Below are 7,990 nucleotides of genomic sequence, written 5' to 3' on the forward strand. Positions count from 1 at the left end.
GGTCCAGTTAGTTAGATGAAAAGTATTGTAATGAGTATAATCTCTTTTTGTTGAGTGCAGACTCAGAACTTTGTGTGCAAGTTACTGGACCGGAGTCATGGAGCAGTTTGGACCACTACAGCTCCACCAAGTGGACCTTTGACTTTAATATCTATTGGACAAGACAATTACAAGGTAATATAATTCCAAGTACAAGGAACTTGATCCGTTAGATCGTTTATTACTGCTAAAAGCTCTTTGTGAAGTTAGAGCTCAGGTATTAATATTTTCTGTTTTGTTTATTCAAATTTTTGTTTATTTAATTTGATAAATCAATATATGGATACTTTTGCATCTCATGACTAGAAACTAGATAAATCCTCTTAGTCTATGTTACTGATCATCTTTGGTGTTTCTCTCTCTTTTTTTATAATGCCTTTGACTGTTTTAATTTTGTCTGCTGTAAATAATTTTGAAGATTCTCAAAATCTTAAAATTGTCATTGCTAACATGTCTATTTTTGTTATAGGTACGATGCAACTTCAAAAGGTTGGAGTCACAGATTGTACAGGGAAATTATCACATCAGACTCAATTTTAAATGATAAGGATGAAGAATGTTTATCACCATTCAATGGGAAACACTTGCTTCCAATCTTGAAGATTTTTCAAAAGTAGCTGTAAGATCATGTTAACCATCTTTTGCCTTACTTTTCCCCCTGGATTTGAAACCTTATTAACTTTACCTTTAAATGTTAACTGTAGGAAAATTTTGCAATCAGCAAGTCTACTGTGGAAGTTGTTGTTAGCATGAAACTTCAAGATGATGCTATTCCTGCTCTTGAAAAGCTTCAGAAGATATGGACATCCTTTAGTTTAGTGTTTGATTATTAGTAACATATATAATATTGTAATTATAAATATTGATTTTATTATTATATAATAATATTTATATACTGGTACAAGCCCAAGCCCCCAAATAAAGGACTAATAACCTAATATCTTAACATATAAGAGATAACCTTTTAATTTAAAAGTTTGTAACAAGTAATAATGCTGGTAGGGGAGGGTAGCAATTTGAACTCCAGGTCCCTGATCTCTGCAAATCTATTTTGGTCCTATGTGATCTTTTTTCACATATTATATGCATTTGTCATGTTTGTTACTTCCCATCATGTTCTGTTTTGAACTTTATTTTTTGCAGCACTCCAAACCTTTCTATTCGAGAGGCTATGGTCACAAATATTTTACTAGGGAAGAATGATAACGTGGAAGGTGTTTGTACATTCTTTGGAATGAAATTCTATGCTCCGTCTGTTATTCTCACCACAGGGACTTTTATGAGTGGTAAAATTTGGGTCGGTAGAACTTCTATGCCTGCAGGAAGAGTTGGCGAGTCTGCTTCACTTGGATTAACAAAAAACTTACAACGACTTGGTTTTGAAACTGATCGGTTGAAAAATGGAACCCCTGCCTGAGTGGGCATTCGCACTATAAATTTCTAAGGATTAGAACCACAACATGGAGATGAAGAGGTTTGTCCATTTAAACCTATAAGTAGGTTCATTAGATTCAATTTTGGTTGAAATCAGGCTTTTGGTTGGTAGTTTGCAAATGGTTGTCTAGCCTCATTCCAAGTGTCACTTCTGATTATGCTAGTCTATTAGTAATCTTGATACAACTTAAAGGCCTTAGTAGTTTGCTACTTGGAGAATTATGTCTACCAGCCATCACTTGGGCCAGGTCCAAGATGTTTTTTATGTTAATTCTCTGATTGGCTTGGTCGATAATAATATTTAGCATAGATAGCTATGCAATACTTTTAGTCCTGATAGTTCAAACAATTTATGACATGATAAATAAAAATAGAATTTTACTTTTCCTCCAGTGCTGAATGATAATGATAATGCTGAGTTGCTAACTGCTTGTAATTATAAATACTGATTTTAATATTTATTGATTATTAGCAATATTGATAATATAAATTTTGATTATTAATTAACCTAAATTTTAATTGTTTGCAGGTTATTCAACATTTAACATCGGTGCTTACTTCACCACCGATATTAAAACACACAAGTTATTCAACATTTAACATCGGTGTTTACGTCACCACTGATGTTAAAACACACATTTTTTACATCGTTGACGAATACAATACCGACTTAGAAGGTATAATTTCTACATCGGTGGTCAGGATAGCACCAATGTAGAAAATATTGTATTTCTACAACGGTCGATTGAGGAACGATGTCGAAACTTTTAACTTTCAATGACATCATATTCAAAAACGGTCCAAAAATGATGTAAAATGTCGTTTTCGACCGATGTAAAAACTGTGATTTCTAGTAGTGCCACTTGCTTCATCATTGGAATCTTGAGTAGCATAGAAAAGATGTTGCTCATTGTCATGCTTTTCCACGAAATTTGCTTGATGATTGTTTTTGTTGCGACAATTCTTCTCCACACAACAATCCTTCTCTGATTGACTTATCTTTTTATAGATGCCACATGGAGAATATTTTTCTTGATTGGTCTTAGAGAAATTCCTAGAATTATGTTTATTTATAGAAACTTCTCCATCTTTCTTTTCATCATTTTCTTTATTTTGAGACCGTAATTTGAGTTTTGATTGAAAGGCATTTTCAATAGAGTCTTCATCGTGTCTTTTCAATCTTTGCTCATATGCATCAAGAGAACACATAAGTTCAATCACTAATAAAGTAGATAGATCTTTGGTTTGCTCTATTGCAATCATAATTGCATCATATCTATGGGGAATAAAAATAAGAATTTTCTTGTCAAGAATATTTTCCCCTTATGCTCTCATTTGACTAACTATTTCTTTTATCCTAGAATAATAGTCTTTAACAGTCTCAGACTCCTTCATCTTTATTAACTCAAAGTCCCATCTTGTTTTATGGCACGTACCTTGTCACTACCCTGAAACTCCTCTGCAGTGTACTCCAAGCATCTTTAGCATTTGTGGCATCAATTATTCTGGGAAAAATTACATCATCTACTACTTGTTGTAAAATATATAGCGCCCTTGAAGTTTTTTGCTTATTCACCTTCAACTCCTTCTTTTGTGTTTCAGTAAGAGTTGAAGTGTACCTAGGAGCAATGAGTCCTTCTACAATGTCCCATAAATCTTGAGAGCAAAAAAGTGTCTTCATTTTAATGCTCCAATAGTCATAATTTTCTCCTGTGAAAATAGAGACAGGAATAGATGAAGTTTGGGTAGTATTGGTCATGGTTTAACGTAAATTTTCTTTTGAGTATTTTAGAATATGATGGGATTTTTTGAAAGTAGTTGGATCATATTTCTACACCTAGTAGATGATCGAACTTGGCTTTAATACCACTGCTAGTATTTTAAGGGAATAGAAAGATAGTTAGTTGCTGGATGGTAATTGATGGTTGGGTTTAGGATGAAGGTGTAGCTGGAAATATTAATTAGAAGTAGTAGATGACTCAGTGGCCATGTAGCTCTTAGACAATGGAAGGAGGAGTTTACATTGATTTCTCAAACTTATTACATTAAGGTGTTGTAAGCCTATTTATAGGCAAACAAGGTTGGTGGCATCATACAATAGTCTAGAATACTACCGTCTACTTAGGTCCTAAATCTTTTTAGATTGTTCTTAACAATACTCTTATACTTTTCAAGTACACTTCTAGATAAATCATGAGCTTCTAGGATCTTCTTTTCTATTCTAAAAATTTGTATCATATTTTAACAGTATCTTACACCAACACACTGTAAAATACACCAAAATGCTTTGTTTCTCGGATTCTAACAATTTCTTCGGCTTTGGACTTGATTAGCACATTGGTTTGCACTTTCATGTACAAAAAGCATGAGGAGAAGGACCAATTATGCTACTCTTTTATAGAGGTTACTTTGCCCAATATACTTTTCACTTGCAAAACCATCTTAGTTCAAAAGTTCGGCTGGATAATATATTTAAAACACACTTCATCTTGCTTCACTCAAGGTTTTACATTTGTCTACATCACCTTGATTGTGGGCAGCACATAAGCAGTGAGGCAATTATTATTTTTATTTTTTTCATCTAGCCATGGCTCATCCTTAGAAAATCTCAAAGTCAACCTACCTTTAGGAGTTCAAATCCTTGCAAGGTCAATGAATTTCTTTTGAACATAATAAAGGTCTAGCCCACCAGAGAATTTGGTAACACTTTCAAACAATATCAAACTTAACCAAACATTGACTCATTCATGATACTAGGTCATTGGATTATGAGTTGAAACAATGAATCATTAGTTGACCTGCATTAATAATGTAAATAAAATGAAGATCCAAATATGTAATATTTTGCATGTAATAAAGCTACATATATAATAGTCTAGTGGTAAGTTCATTTTTTTAGAGATACTCAAGTCACTGCAATGAATTCTCTTTTTTGTATTTTCATTGAAATAGCCTGGGGTAGGACTCTACAAATTAAAAGATGACACCTGTAAAAAAAAAAAAAAGCTGACACCTATAAATAATGTTACAAGACCACTCCATGTTAGTGCAACAACATGTGATGTCTTGGGGCATGCATAAAAAGCTTTTCCACCACAACAACTTGTTGCCTTGGTCTGCATGGGTAAAATCATTTTCCAACTAGCTAACTAGATAATTGTACGACTAGGTTTGAGTTTCACCAATTAAACCCGGTTTGAGATTGAGTTAGAGACATCATACCTAGGCCATATACATTTTCGATCTGAAGAACATCTCGGTCTAGCTACATGCTCGGTTATCTGGTTCAACTGGATTAGCTGATTGAGTTTGATAACATTGCTTCCAAAATTTTGGACAATTTCGATAATCAAAGATTCTCTAATTAGCTTTTGAACCACAAAGAATTAGATATCTTTGGTGATAACATCACATCCATAAATTATGATGCATGAGATGTTATCACCAAGGTTTTTTATTCTTTGTGCTTCTCAAGCTATTTGAGAATCTCTAATTATTGAAATTGATCAAAACTTTTGAAGCAGTGTTATCCACTATTTTGAAAAGCTAACCGGACCAGCCAGTTCGACCGAGAACCAGTCATGTGTATGGTGCAATGCTTAGTGGAAATCGGTGCATCCTTAAACCGGTCCAAAATAATTGAACTGGTAAAAACCGGTAAGCCTGGTAGGTTAACCGGTTTAACTGGTTTTGCTTAAAACTGTTTTTTTTTTTAACTTTCAAAACAACGTCGTTTTGGTTTCTAAAAAAAAGAAAAAAGAAATATTATAACTTATGACACTTTTAAGTGAAGTTTACTTTTTATTATTATCAATTTATGCACATTATGTTACTTTTTGAGAGATCCTTTGACTTAGGGTTCTTGTTTCGAGCATTTCAAACAAAACCTTTATATTACGTTTAATCTATCACAACTTGCTAAGGTTTCATTTGTCATCTTTTACAGTTTTGTAATGAATTACCTCCTATCTAGCAACGGATTTATGCTCATTGTTTCCTCAATTTTTTAAGGCTAAATATGTTTTTGATCCCTAATAAATATTCGATTTAACATTTGCTTCCTAATAAATTTTTATTTTGTGATGAGTTTCTAATAAAACTAATTTTATTTTTTGTCCTTGACACTTATTTTTAGTCCTTAATAAATTAAGAAATTTTGTGTTTGCTCCATGATAAATATTTTTTATTTATTATTAATACAGACTAAAAAAATTTGTTAATTTATTAGAAAACAAATACAAAATTTTCTAATTTATCAGGGACTAAACCAAAATATCAAGAATAAAAAATAAAACTATTATTTTATTAGAGATGTAACACAATACAAAAATTTATTAGAGAACAAACGCAAAAATCGAATATTTATTAGAGATAAAAAAACATATTTAAGCCATTTTTTAATTGTCTTGAAGATTCTAGATCTAACATGAGGAAATCAGAGGTGAGTGTCGCTTTGATTTCCATGTTGATTTTCTCCTCGGATGACTCAAATAGTTTTCTCCTCACTTTTATTAAGGTGAGTTGGTGATGTGTTTTGTAGTATTGGGTTGTTAAAGTTTTGAGGGTTAATACCTCTGGTTTGTGTTTTATAAATTAAGGTTTTATGTTCTTAATTGGGTTTATGTACTTCACATATTTCCATCTTTTGAAGGAGATATGAGTGGAATCCATCTTTTGTATCTCACAAGCCTACCAAGCCACTACTAAAATTTATTGATTTAACATCGCAAGGTTAACATCGATTTTCAACAAAACCAATGTAAACAAAAATATGATGGCATTGTCGTAAATAAGATGGCTTTATTAACATCGGTTTTATAAAAACCGATGTTAACAATACCATGTTGGTAAAACCGATGTTAACATTAGTTAATTAACATTGGTTATTTAAAAGCCGATGTTAACTGGATGTGGTTAACATCGGTTTTTGGAAAACCGATGTTAACATGGTATTGTTAACATCAGTTTCTATAAAAAAACCGATGTTGTATTTTTACATAAATTAAAAGCCCCAAACCCTATTTTTCTCCTCGTGCTCATCGAAAACCCTTTTCTCCTCACGACTTTCTCTCCCCCACACTTATTACCTCGCGACCACTAAAGATTGTCACCGCCATGTCCGCCATCGTCGTCATTGTTCATGGCACAGCACAACCCTAAGGTAAATTTTCAATACTGTATCTTCAGTGTTGTATCTTGAATATTGTATCTTCACTGCTATTAATATTTCCAGTGGGTTCATGAGTTCATTGTTTCATAGGTTTTAGACGCTCTCTTGGCTCCTGGTTTGTGGGTTTGTGAGTTCGTAGGAAGGGTATTGCTGTGAACATAAAACTTGTCCAGTAGGTTCGTGAGTTCGTTGTTCCATTGGAAACTTTTGATTCTCTAAGTTTTGAATCATTTTCTCTTCAAATTTATTGATTTTTCCCAAAGATAGTTGTAACAATTCAAACAATGTAAGATTGTAACTCCTAGAGATAGTTGTTATTGTTAGTGCCTTGTAGTGATTTACTAAATTTGTTCTTGACTCGAATCCATGTATTAAGTGATTGAATGGAAGCTAGAAGGATATGATGTTGTATGCACGTGTGATGGTTGATTGCACAAATGGTGTGAATGAGGTAGCTATTGAATCCTTGTAAGACAACATGTTCAAACTAGATTTTGGGCTTTGAACCTATCATGTGTTTCTTGTTTTAGGCTACATCTAGAGATCTTAAGGTTGTCCTAAAATAGGAGTCAAGCCTTAGTGTTGCATGTGTGTACTAGAGTAATGCTTAGAAAGCCAAACAGTGCTTTGGTAAGTTAGCTATACCTCTAGGCATTGTGAATTGGGTCCTATTAAGCTTTGGTAATATTGTACTATTAAAAGAGTAAATCACCTAGTGTGTCCCTTGGAAGTGTTAAGCTTTGTTACTTTAGTAAAAGCCAATGTTGTATGTATATATTAGCATCGGTTTTGTTAAAACCGATGTTGATATGAAGATATGACTTTTTTATTTTTTATAATTCTTACTATATAACATCGATTTTGGGAAAAACTGATGTTTTCATTTTTATGTTAACATCGGTTTTACAAAATCAATGTTAACGATATTACTTTCAACGTCGATACTTTCAACATCGGTTAATAACCGATGTTCAAAGTCCTTAATAACCGATGTTACCCTATTTTCTAGTAGTGAGCATACTAGAGCTATTTTATCAGAATTTATTAGATCATTTTGTGCTTAAGATTGCTCAGAAGCATCAAACGAAACTTTGTTATGTTAACGAAGCTAATGTACTTGAGTACAAGAGTAGTGATGTTCACTGGGAGCTTCTTAAAAAAATCTCATCAGTACCAAATCCGTACAACACTAAAAATAGGTAACTGCTGGGGTCAGCCTAATCATCAGTACCATATCCTTACAACACTAATTTTGGGACAAAATCTTAATAATATCTAGGATGATAAATAATGAGTGTGACTTTCAATTTTGAGACTGAAATCTGATTACATGAATGTTTTCTCTAT

The sequence above is a fragment of the Glycine soja genome, chromosome 10 (genome assembly GCF_004193775.1).
Source record: "Glycine soja cultivar W05 chromosome 10, ASM419377v2, whole genome shotgun sequence".
In the NCBI taxonomy this organism is placed as follows: domain Eukaryota; kingdom Viridiplantae; phylum Streptophyta; class Magnoliopsida; order Fabales; family Fabaceae; genus Glycine; species Glycine soja.